Here is a 13,262-nt window from a genome sequence, read left to right as displayed (position 1 = left end):
ATTTTGAGGCTAGTTGATGTTCATGTATCCTGGTGGCTAGCTTTCTGCCTGTTTGTCCAATGTAGTGTTTGTCACAGTTCTTGCAAGGTATTTTATAGATGATCATGTGACAAACACTACATTGGACAAACTGGCAGAAAGCTAGCCACCAGGATACATGAACATCAACTAGCCACAAAACGACATGACCCACTGTCACTCGTATCCTTACATACAGATGAGGAAGGACACCACTTGATTGGGACAACACATCCATCCTAGGACAAGCCAAACAGAGACACGCACGAGAATTCCTAGAAGCATAGCATTCCAATCGGAACTCCATCAACAAACACATTGATTTGGAGCCCATCTGAGAAAAAGAAGAGTAAGTGACGTAACCAATGCAGGAAATGACCACCAACCCAAGGAAACCTAAACAGATAAATACAAAGCGGGACATAACACCAGCGCTTCGTCAGAGGCTCACTGATGATGTTGCCTAGAATGGTGACGAAACGTCTGAAAACTAACCTTCCAGCTCAGCGAGCAAACTCACATCCAGAACCTCAACCTGAGCTACAAATCTTCTCAAAACTCGCCAGATAACAAAATTACCCACATGACTAGTTGCCAGACCGAAGTACTGTCATGACTTGAAGCAGAGACCCTGACAATCTTCGAGATTTGTTGAATTAAACTATCCAAAGGACGTACATAAATCCTGGTCAGTTCCTTAAAAATGAAAATATTTTAATGTTCTGATTTTGGAGTTCTGTTCTAAGGCAACAGTCGCTCAAAACGCTCTCACCGATAAAGACAAAGCGTAATGCATAAATCCAAAGTGATGCGAGATGGCTGCCTCCTGTACAAATGATCCTGCACATCTGGGCCCTGATGAACTGGGAAATGGAGTGAAGGGGGACAAAGGAGGGGCAGAGAAGAAGGAGCAAAGAAGGAGGTGGGAAGAAGGGCAAAGGAAGACGGGGAATGGACTGACAGTTAACAAGTGGGGCAAAGGAGGAGGAGGGAAGAAGGGAGGGCAAAGGAGGAGGGGGGGATGAACTGACAGTTAGCAAGAGGCTGATGCTCAGGTTCCAGCATCACCTCTGTGTCGAAGTGCATTCGTTAGTGGTACCGATAGCAAAGTGACAGCAGCAACACAGAATAGCCACATTGGGACTCGAAACGTTCACTCTGTTTATCTCTCTCTCTCCACGGATGCTGCCGGACGTGCTGGAGAAATTCGGCACTTTCTGATTTGATTTTTGATTATTATAGCAGCAGGACTGTCCCTGCAACGCACTAGTGGCCGAATCCAGCGGAAATAAAGGCGCTGGGTGAAATCCCACCGCCGCCAGTTTCCAATAACAACAACGGTAACGAACAACGGTGGGGCCCAACTGCACGAGAGGGAGGAAAATCACACGAGCTGCCTAGACCTATGCACGGCCGGTTAGAGACAGTCAGTCCTGCCTTGCTTACTGCACCATCTCCTTCCCACCGAAGCCAACCCCGAGCGGCTATCCCCCATACGATCCCGCGGGGCCCATCGGCTGGAGCCGGCGGACACAAACCAGAGCGCGCGGCCTGTTGCTAGGGAGACGCTCGCTTTACCTGGAGGGGGGCCGTTTGGAAACGCGCGAGCGGCCGAACCTGGCTCGAGTCGCTTCAAATGGCCCTGACGCCTGTGCGGAACCGGCGCGCGCGAGACCCCGCGAGATGTCACCTTCCCGGTTGTCGGAGACCAACCGTCACCCTTGCCCACCGCCGGGAATTACTCACGTCCTAAGATCACTGTTTTCGGCATTAACCTTTGAAAAGCACGGGGATGCGGGGGAGGAGGAATGCAATCTCTCAGTCACTGCCTTGACGGAGAACCACCAGGAACCGGTTTCAATCCACCCTCCCTTCCCCCGCCCTCCTCATGTCAGAAAACGTCAAACACGAAAACAAATGTTCGGACTCTCTCCGCCCCCCCTCTCGGCGGAATGCCGCCCTGCGCGAATCAGCCGGTGATCGCACCAGCCGCGTGTCCATGGGAGAGTTCAACTGTAAAAGTCTTTCTACACTTTGGGAAGCGGAGAGCACGGGATGTTTTCCGCTGTCCCGTTCCGCAAAGCAACTTCAAATCTCGCGCGACGTGGAGAAGGAGGAGGAGGGATCGACAGCTGCAAGATGGCGGCCGACCTGCTGTGTTATGAACTGAGTCATCGTAAATTGTGAAGGGAGCGACCTGACTGCGCTAGGGGAGTTTTTAACTTAGGTGGAAAAATATCCAGGTAAAGATAGAGGAAGTTTGCGTTTCGCGAGAGCCTTGCCGAGTTGTCTATAGCTCTTCTTTGCATTTTAATTGAGGCAGGCGTTGTTGGTGACTGGTGGATAAAGTGAATAAAGCACCATTTTAAGTGCTTTCCTCAGTAGAAATAGAACACTGAAAAGAAGAACATACTCTGCCCACGTTGGGACCTCACGTTAAAAGTAATAAAGCCAATCAAATGATTTGTCTGACAGATTGAGTGCATCAATTTGGTGTGGTGGTTGCTGGTAGCAAAAGAGCTTGAAAGAGGATTGAGTAGTCTAGGTAGGTCAACAGGTATTTTCGAACCAGCGATGTTATTATCCTGACCTTCTGGCTCAGAAATAGGGATACTATCACTATACCACAAAACCCTTCAAGTTAATCGGTAAAACAATGATGTGCTACTTCTGTCACCAGGTATGACTGTTCGCGATGAAGTACCATTAGTGTTTGAGTAGTGTTGATGTTGTTTCTATAACATTTTAACAGTAAACATGTTCTTAACTGACAATAAGGCATTACATAGAATGCTAGAATTTAAGTTTCTCCCTTGTTCACATGCCATGTTCACAGCCAGAAGCTACCTAGATTGGTTTTGATCTTTTTTTTTTTGAGGATGAAAATGAAGATTTCATTTAAGACGATAGCTAAGGCCTTAGTATGGTAATACAAACAAATGGCACAGAATAAATAAGTAGAATTTATGAATGTGTGATAGTTGGTAGAGTATTACCGCAAATGTTGGTAAAAGCAGAGTTTCAATTTAGAGCATCCCCGGAGTAAGGGGACAAACCACAGACTGACTTGCTGTTGTTTGACAATAAAATGAACAAGATCAAATTCCAAGTTTTACCTGTGGGACAGTAAAAATCAGCAAAAGGTTTACTTGCCAGTGTATATTACCTGATACCATGGGACTTCATGGAGTCTGGCAACAACATTGAAGAGTCTCGAGAGTTGCTTTTCCTTATTGTACAGCATTGAGAGTCTCCTGGTGGGGCAGGATATATCCAGGGATAGTTATACAGGTATCTGAGACATGGCTTGTAAGAAATGAATATGTCAAACAGTTGCTTGATTAATCTTTAGGGCAGTACTCCCAATTTTGTGACTGGTCTTTGGATGTTAATGATGCACTGATGTGGGTCTGAGTCCATACAGGCCCACTAGGGAGATGCCTGTCCCTGATGCTCATATCAATCTGAAACATTGTCCGTTTCTCTCCATAGCCTGACCTGTGAAATATTTCCTGCGTCTGATTTTGTGTTGGATTTTTTTAGTATTATGCTTTTGTCTTTGAGGCAGTTTTGTCCCTTTTTCTTACTTTTTCATCAGACATTCTGTACTGAAGACATTTTTTGTATAAGTACTGTTGCTTGTGATTGCTGGAGTTGATTTGATTATTAACAGGTAATCACAAATGCTCCTAAATAATGCAAAATTGGATGGTTTGATTGAGTAACTTGCTTCTGTTCTCGTGGAAAGAATTGGGAAAAAAATATCAAACTCGTTCTCTTTCGTTTGTTTTGAAAGTGATCCTTGTTAGCAAACACTTGTTTGTAGGCCTGAAGTGAAGAGCGATTCACGTTAAGTAGCAAAATCCTCAGACTCAAAGATATTTCAAATGATTTAATATCTATACCATTAGATGAATGACTTAAAACTTAAAAAGCCGATGTAAAAATCTGAGAAATACCCGTCTAGAATGAGCAGCTAATGAAAGTTAAGAAAAAAAATTGCAATAATATTGCTTTGCCAAGGTACTGGTGGATGTGGCTGGGAAATTGGAGACAGAATTGCACTAATGGAATACGCGTGTGATGGTTGTTAGGATTTATTTTTCGGATGAAGTTTGTTCAATGTTTTATATGGTTGTAAGTCGACCATTCATAATATGGATGCAGCATATCTCAACATCACACTATTTTCTCCGCTGTTGACTATTTGTCATTGAATTCAGGTCTTGATATTGCAGAATCATTGACGCTCAAATGAGGCTAATCAGCCCCTTGTGTCTTCAGCCGACTAAGTGACCATTTTACTTTGTGCTGTGCTTCTGCCTTTTCCCTGTGACCTGCACACTCTTCCCTTTTAGTTAACAATATTTCAATTGAACTTGTCATCTTTGCTTGTTTTGCCAATGAATTTAAATCAATACAATCCTACTGTTGATCTTCTCAGGAGTGGGTCAAGATTCTCCGTCTCCTCGGCCCAGACATCTCGTGATTTTGAATACCTCAATTAAATCCTCTCTAAGCTGTCTCTTCTCTAAGGAACAGAGTCCGAACGTCTCCCTCTTGGTTCAGAACTGAAGTTCCCCATCCCTGTGACCATTCTCGTGAATCTTTTCTGAAACTTTTTGTTATTTATGTTTTTTACATCCTTCCTACAGTGAGGCACTGCAAGCAATATTGCAGTTGAAGCCAAATTGTTGTTTTATACAGTTCAAAGTAAGTTGCTACTGGTAAGATTCTTGGTAGTGTAGATGAGCAGAGAGATCTTGGTGTCCATGTACACAGATCCTTGAAAGTTGCCACCCAGGTTGACAGGGTTGTTAAGAAGGCATACAGTGTTTTAGCTTTTATTAATAGAGGGACCGAGTTCCGGAACCATGATGTTATGCTGCAGTTGTACAAAACTCTGGTGCGGCCGCACTTGGAGTATTGCGTACAGTCCTGGTCACCGCATTACAAGAAGGATGTGGAAGCTTTGGAAAGTGTGCAGAGGAGATTTACTAGGATGTTGCCTGGTATGGAGGGAAGTTCTTACGAGGAACGGCTGAGGGACTTGAGGCTGTTTTCGTTAGAGAGAAGAAGGTTGAGAGGTGACTTAATTGAGACATATAAGATAATCAGAGGGTTAGATAGGGTGGTTAGGGAGAGCCTTTTTCCTAGGATGGTAACGGCGAGCACGAGGGGGCTTAGCTTTAAATTGAGGGGTGAAAGATATAGGACAGATGTCAGAGGTAGTTTCTATACTCAGAGAGTAGTCAGGGTATGAAACGCTTTGCTTGCAACGGTAGTAAATTCGCCAACTTTAAGCTCGTTTAAGTCGTCATTGGACAAGCATATGGCCGTTCATGGAATAGTGTAGGTTAGATGGGCTTGAGATTGGTATGACAGGTTGGCACAACATCGAGGGCCGAAGGGCCTGTACTGTGCTGTTATGTTCTGTGTAACGTCCTTGCCATATGTCCTTTTCAGTAAAGCCCGAGATACTGTATGCTTTATGAACTATCCTTTAAATCTGCCACTTGCAATGATTTATGCATACAATTACCTTGGTTTCTCTGCTAATGGTCTTCCCCTTTAGAATTTTTAATATATTTTTATTTATTTGTGGCATGTGCTTCCTACCAAAATGGACCACTTCATGTTTCTCTGCCACAGGAGTTGGAGGCAAAGGTTTTTTGTACAGAGGGTGGTATGTGCCTAGAATGCACTACCAAAGAATGTTATAGAAGGAGATACAATCTCAATATTTAACAGGCATTTTGACAGATACATGAACAGGCAGGGTATAGTGGTATAAAGACCGTGTAGGGGCAAAAGGTTTTAGTTTAGGAAGACATCACGTGTCGGTGCAGTCTTGTTAGGCTAAAGGGCTTGTCCTTGTGCTGTACTGTTCTATTTTTTTTGTAGCCATCTGTCCATTCCACCAACTTTGTTCCTTTCAAAGTTCTACACCAGTTAAGATGCATCTTTTTCATCTAAGGGCAGAAGAAATGTGGACCTCTTTTCCAGCAAGAGCAGTAGACAGTAGTTTGATTCTGAATCTGAAACATACTTTTGTTTGACGCATATTAAAGATATGCAGAGGCAAGTCACGTAGATAGAGTGGGCACATACCAACAAGCTATGAGTTTACTGAATGGCAGAACAGCTAGGAGTGGTTGTATTTCCACATTATTAAATGGAGTCTTCCACGTAGTCCTTTCATTCACAGTGCACATGTCCATCAAATTATGCTCTTATTGTGGCATAGTTGATTGCTGCATGCAGAATTATCTTTTTGGAGCCAATTCTTTGTCTTCCATAACGTTGGACGTTACTCGATCTTCTTTGTAAATAATGTATTAAATTTTTTAAGCAATTTTCATTTCGTACTTTCTAGGAAAGAGAAACAGCACAGAAAATATTGTGAAATCAACTGTGACCACCAGTTACTATCTTGACTTGTAACTTTCATTAGGCATGCTTGAATTTTCTAAACGCAGATGCGTAAACATTGCATTTTACAACACTGAATTACATTAACAGTATTTTTTACTTGCCTAATATATATATGAGTTGATGTGCATTCTATTAATTTGATCAAAATTCTCAAACTGTGTACACATCATTGTATCACAGACAAAATTATGAGCAGTTCCATCATTGGTCTGATCTAAATCATTGATAAAAATAAGTAGCAGTGGTTTACTGCCTGTAACCTGGCCCTGTAGAGAGGTACACTTCCTGATGATCTGCCTGCAAAATTGAAGCCATTTGTCTGTTTAGTAACTGCTGAACTGTTCCCAAAATATTTTGAGATTAGTGAGTTTTTGTACAGCACTTTGTTAAGGACATTTTGGAAATTATTTTATCATCCAGTGATTTAGTAATTTGCAAGAACTCTCTCAGAATTACGAAAGAAGACCTTCATTCCTAAAGCCACATATGTATTCCATAATAACTGCTGAACTCTTAAAGTAGTCAGAAATCACATCATCTGCAACTGACATCAAACTGTCTCGCTTGTAATTCCCAAAGTCCAATTTCTTCCAGTCAATTACAGGAATTGCAAGAGTTGGCTTGCTCTTCTTTGGTAGTACCCCAGATCTCAAGAGTTACAGAATATGAGCCAGTAGTGCACATAATATTTCCTTCCCTTAAATAGGCTGGAGTATTTGGAATCAGTCTAAGCTGCATAATCACAAAATATTTTAAGTTTGGCTAATAGCATTTTTGTTTTGCAGTCAGTCTATAAGTCATTTTTTTACTGTACCTAAATCAATTATGTTTGGCATCTAAGCATCATCATCCATGATTAAATATAATTATTTCATGCTTGAGCCAAATCCTGATCTTTTGTATGTCAGACATTGAAAATAAAATTTAATCTACCTTAAAGTTCAGCAGAATAAATCTGTATTTGCAGCTGGATTTCAAAGCAAAATGGGACTGTATAGCAGATGGTGTTAATTTTTTTAAAGGAAAACATGGATAAAATCCCTTGATATCATCAGTTCCTGAGTTCTATACGCCACAAAGGCCAAATGGCCTGAAATTTGGGGGAAAAATAACTACTAGATGGTGTTGGAAGAGCAATCAGCACCAGCCCAACATGTTACTCGTTCTCTTGTAATGTACTTTGCTACCTATTTTGGCTTCTGCTTTTATACATGGCTTCAATACTTGTTCATCACTTTCTAATCAATCAAAATAGATTTGGTGTGTGACTTCACGGCAAGATGCCACTGTCTCTCCTTCTAGAAAGTAAATTGACTGGATAAGAACACAAGAAATAAGAGCAGGAGTAAGCCAACCGGTCACTCGAGTTGGCTCTGCTACTCTGTAAATCACCTTTCCCAGGCTTCAACTCCACTTTTGAGCCACCTCCTTGTATTCTGAATGGCACTATTTTAAAAATCTTCCTACTGTCTGTTTATGTATTTTCCGAGATCTGGCTTCCATAACAGGTAGAGAATCCCAAATATCTCAGAAGACATTCTTTTGCATATTTGTTTTAAATGAGTGTCCCCTAATTTTTTTTGAGTTTCTTCTAATAGAAGTATCTTCTTGATGTCAACCTATCCAACCCCCTCAAGTCTTTTATGTATCACATGGATCATCCCTCATTTTTCTAAACTCTAATGAATGAAGGCCTGACCTGTTCAGCTATTGTTGATAAATGCCTCTCTAATGGCATTATGAGTCCACCTACTGTAAATGGACTGCAGTGATTCAAGAAGGCAGATAACTGTCACCTTCTGAAGGGCAACTTGGGATGGCAGTAAATGCTGGCTCGGCCTGTAACACCCAAATATTATGAATGAGTGAAGAAAAGAAACCTTTATTCCCAGGAATGAAGTGAGTGAATCTCTCTTGAGCGGCATCCTACGCCAGTATGAACTTAAGTAAACCTAGGACCAGATCTGAACATGTGACCTCATCAACATCCTGTATAATTGTCGTCAGACCTCTCAAATATTAAATTCCAAAACCTAAGGCCAAAATTCTGTTCGCCACCTTAATTATCTGCCATATCTGCATGTTAGCTTTTCAGAGAAGCATAGAAAATAGGAGCAGGAGTATATCTTTCAGCCCTTTGGGGCTGCTCTGCATTCATTATGATTGTGGCTGATCATCCAACTCAGCCTGTTCCTGCTTTTCTGCTATGTTCTTTGATCCAATTAGTCCCAAATGCTATATCCAAATTCCAAGTTGAAACCATACAATGTTTTAGCTTTGACTGTTTTCTGTGGTGGCAAATGTTACAAGTTCAACACTTTCTTTGACCTTTTAACAGTATTAGTTATTCTGTTTATTATTTTTCCTCCATTCTTCCACTTATTTTCTGCCCCTTCCTGTCGCAGTTTGATTATCTTTCACCTCTTGACTACCCGGCATTGCTGCTGTTGTGTTTTTAATGTCTAAACTTCCCTTCAGCTGAACACCCCCTCCCCTGTACACATTAATTTCAACTCTTATCTACAACCGTAGTTATCCAGTTCACCTGAGCACTGGACCCAGTGTGGTTCAAATTAAGCATGTCTCAACAGAATAGCGCTCTCTTTCCCCTGACATGCAACATGAATTTGAGTCCATTTCTCCCACACCAGTCTGAGTCTTGTGCCAATTTGTTCATGACTCTGGCATTAATCCTGATATCGTTAGAATTCTACTTTTAAATTTAGGCCCATGATGCTCATAATTCCACACCAAAATCTCTTCCATAGCAAGAAAATAGTTTTAAGAGGGCCAGGCCAGCTCAGGTTCCTGTCACCACCCAAAGCTAGGACGCTCAGGTAGGATAACAAAGTGCAGAGCTGGATGAACACAGCAGACCAAGCAGCATCTCGGGAGCACAAAAGCTGACGTTTCGAGCCTAGACCCTTCATCAGATGAAGGGTCTAGGCCCGAAACGTCAGCTTTTGTGCTCCCGAGATGCTGCTTGGCCTGCTGTGTTCATCCAGCTCTACGCTTTGTTATCTGGGATTCTCCAGCATCTGCAGTTCCCATCATCACGCTCAGGTAGAAACTATTTCTGGCTGCCGTAGAAAGGTGGCAGGTAAGAATGTGGTTTCTAGCCATACAAGCAAGATGCTAGGGAGTTGCCAGACCTTGCCCTGTTGAGCTACCGGTAAGGATTGGCTGCTCCTAGGTGTTCACCCAGTAAACTGCTGGATTAGTGGTGTCAGTTAAAGTGCTTGCAGTAGACTGCTGTTTAGGAGACCTCTATCAGTGCCTTGGCACAGAGTTGTGATTGCAGTGCATTTTCAGTACCTTTTGTGGAGCAGTTTTGCTGTTAATGGTCTTGCATTTCCTTGGCGAGATTTGTTTTCTTTAAGAATAAAGTACACCAAGATTGAATTTTTGGTATGCAAAATCCCATAGATTCATCGATAAGGAAAAAAGAAGTAAGATGGACAGAATGAGAGGGACACCAAGATGGGGTGGTGGTGGGGGTAAAAGAGAGAGAGAGAGAGAGAGAGAGAGAGAGAGAGAGGAGAGAAGAATAAGCATGGGAGAGGGCAAGTGGACAGAAAGGAAGAAACACCCGGCTCAAAGTCAGCTTGCATTTGGCCCCCGTATTCATGTGATTTCCAGCAAGTTAAGCTTGGAGTATGCCCCATGAGCGGTAAGACAACACCAATGTTAGTTAAATCGAACTGTTTAGCTTAGCCTCAGTTGCCATCGCCTTCCCTAAAATCATCAATTTGGGTCTGGTTCTTTTTTCTGTCTCTAACCTGCTTAATTAAAAAGGCATCTATTTAGTTATTAAGTTTTGCTGCCTAGAGCTTTTCAATGTTCACTTCTATTAATTAGCTGCACTATCAGTTTATTGTTTATGAATGGTTTTCTGTTAAGGTTAAGGTTTGCTGTTGTGTCCACTTTCCCCATCCCACCGTGGCTCCTCTGTGTGAAAACATTGGCCACCATTCTTCAAGAAGGCAGTTGTTGTGGGTTGGAAGCAAGCTGAATGAGGAGCCTTGGGAAGGTGATGATGTATTACCATTTCGAATTGCTGTAGTCCATATCCTACAGGTAGATCCGCAATGATATTAGAGAGGGAATTCCAGTATTTTGATGCAATGACGTTGTAAGAGCCGTGGTATATTTCTAATCCAAGATGGTGAGTGGCTTGTAGGGGAACTTGCAGATGGTGATCAATACACCTGATGCCTTTCTCCTCCTAGATGTTAGTGGTTGTGGGTTTGCAAGATGCTGTCTAAGGAGCCTTGGTGTATTTCTGGAGAGCACTTTTATAAATGATACACACTGCCACTACTATGCATTGGTAGGGAAGGGAGTAAATGTTTGCAGATCTGGTGCCAATCAAATGGGTTGCGTTGTTCTGGATGGTGTCAAAACTCTTGAGTCTTGTTGACACTGCTCACATTTAGGCAAGTGGACAGTATTCCACTTCACTTTTGACAAAAGAGAAAACGGAAGCATTTGCAGCAATCTTTAGCCAGAAGTGCCAAGTGGATGATCTACTTTGGCCTCTTCCAGTGATCCCCAGCATCGCTCAGTCTTCACCCAATTTGATTCACTTGACGTGGTATCAAGAAGCAGTTGGAGGTCCTGGATAACACAAAGTCTGTGGGCCCTGACAACATTCTGGCAATAGTCATAGAATTGTACAGCACGGAAACAGACCCTTCAGTCCAACCTATACATGCTGACCAAGTTTCCCCAAACTAAACAAGTCCCGCCAGTCTACCTTTGGACAATATCCTTCTAAGCATTTCCTATTCATGTACCTGTCTGAATGTCTTTTAAATGTTGTAACTGTACCTGCATCTACCACTTTCTGTGGCAGGTCATTCCGCATACGAATCATCCTCTGTCTGGAAAAAGTTGCCCCTCTGATTCCTTTTAAATCTTTCTCCTCACGCCTTAAAAATATGCTCTCAAGTTTTGAACTCCCCTACCCTTATTCACCTTAACTGCTCCTCGTGATTATATATAAACCTGTATAAAGTTACCCCTCAACCAGCTATGCACCAGTGGAAAATGGTCCCAGCCTCTCTTTTATAATTCAAACCCTTGAGTCCCGACAAAATCCTGGTAAATCTTTCCCAAATCCACTCCAATTTAATGATTTCCTTCCTATAGCAGAGTGACCACCAAAGTCTTGTAAAATTTCAACAATATATCCCAACTCCTATGATAGCAAGCGTACTAAATGTTTTATTAACTGCCCTGTCTGCTATGAAATAACTTTGGAAGAATTACTTGCCTGAACCCCTAGCTGTCACTGTTCATCAATACTACCCAAGCCCCAACCATTTATTGTGCAAGTCATGCCTTTGTTCTTTTTACCAAAATACAATACCTTGCATTTACCCAAATTAAACTCCATCTGCTACTCAGCCTATTGGCCCAATTGAGCAAGATCCTGTTTGTAATCTTCGATAACCTTCACTGCCCACTATACCACCAATTTTGGTGTCATCCACAAACTTACTCACCATGACTCTCAAATTCTCATCTAAATTATTTGTGAACTTGTTGCTCTCCCAGCCAAGCTGTTTCAGTACAGTAACAACAATGGCATTTGCTTGGCAATGTAGAAAAATTATCCAATTATGTCTTGTGTATACAAAAAGCAGGATAAATCCATCCCAGCCAATTACTGCCCCTCCAGTCTACTCTCAATCATCACTAAAGTTGATGACATCTTCCATCACAGTGCTATTAAGGAGACCCTGATCAGCAATAACCTGCTCAGTGACACCCAGTTTGGGTTCTGCCAGGGTCACTGTGCTCCTGATCTCATTACAATCTTGGTTCCAACATTGACAAAAGAAGTGAATTCCAATGGTGAGGTGAGAGTGACGGCCCTTCATATCAAGGCCACATTTGACCAAACGTGGCATCAAGGAGACCTGGCAAAGCTGGAATCAGTGTCTATAAGGAAGCGAATTCTCTACTAGTTGGAGTCATACCTGGTGAATAGGAAGATGGTCATGGTTGTTGGCTTAGCTTCAGGATATTCATGCAGGATTTTCTCAGGGCCAGCCATCTTCAGCTGCTTCATCAATGATCTTTGCTCCATCATAACATCAGAAGTGGGGATGTTGGCCAATGATTGCATAATGTTCAACACCATTTGCAACTCCTCAGATACTAAAGCAGCCCATGTTCAAATGCACCCTGATCTGGACAGTATCCAGGCTGACAAGTGGCAAGTAACACTTGTGCCATACAAATGCCAGGCAATGACCGTCTCCATTTAAAGACTTTCTGATCACTGTCACTTGACATTCAATGGTGTTAGACCACTGAATCCCCATTATCAACATCCTTGAGGTTATCATTGACCAGAAACTCAACTGACTCATTACAAAAACACGGTGGCTACAAGAGCAGGTCAGAGGCTAGGAACAAAGGCAGTTTCAATAACAGTCAAGAAGCTTGACATCATCCAGGACAAAGCAGCCTGCATCCACTTTCTACACTGACACTCAGTAGCACTAGTGTATCCTCCCAAGAAGATACGCTGCAGAAATTCACCAATAATCTTTAGATAGCAGTTTCCCAGTTCAGTTGTGTTCCTGATGTAAGGTCGTGTGGGGAGTGTGTTGGGGCGCGCATGTAATAGGCATCTTTTGATCCAGTTTTTTGAGTATCTGTTGCCTTTGAATACTTGGAAGAGATACTCTTCTTCTTGGCGTAGCTCTGTGCTGCTGCAGTGCGTTGTTGCCCGTTTAAATAATGTTCTCACGCAACTTCATTTGTGTGTGTTATGGTGGTTGCTATTGAAATTCAGT

The 13,262-nt window shown here is 42.3% G+C and overlaps 2 protein-coding genes across 4 annotated transcripts in view; one reads left to right on the top strand and one right to left on the bottom strand.

Moving 5' to 3' along the window:
- pphln1 (periphilin 1) overlaps positions 1-2,113 on the bottom strand; it is a 134,777-nt gene extending 132,664 nt beyond the window's left edge. The window contains exon 1 of one of the 3 annotated variants that reach the window (XM_048549181.2): positions 1,765-2,113. The gene's annotated coding sequence lies outside the window, so the exon portion shown is untranslated. Of the gene's footprint in view, positions 1-601; positions 1,066-1,596; positions 1,734-1,764 lie in introns of those variants that run through there. The other 2 variants (XM_048549182.2, XM_048549183.2) reach the window with 2 other exon arrangements.
- zcrb1 (zinc finger CCHC-type and RNA binding motif 1) overlaps positions 2,011-13,262 on the top strand; it is a 37,222-nt gene continuing 25,970 nt past the window's right edge. The window contains exon 1 of the mRNA XM_048549184.2: positions 2,011-2,261. The gene's annotated coding sequence lies outside the window, so the exon portion shown is untranslated. The remainder of the gene's footprint in view (positions 2,262-13,262) is intronic.

This window comes from Stegostoma tigrinum, chromosome 18 (genome assembly GCF_030684315.1).
Source record: "Stegostoma tigrinum isolate sSteTig4 chromosome 18, sSteTig4.hap1, whole genome shotgun sequence".
Taxonomy (NCBI): Eukaryota; Metazoa; Chordata; class Chondrichthyes; order Orectolobiformes; family Stegostomatidae; genus Stegostoma; species Stegostoma tigrinum.
Note: the sequence above shows the minus strand (reverse complement) of the source record. Positions and strands in the feature narration are given on the sequence as shown.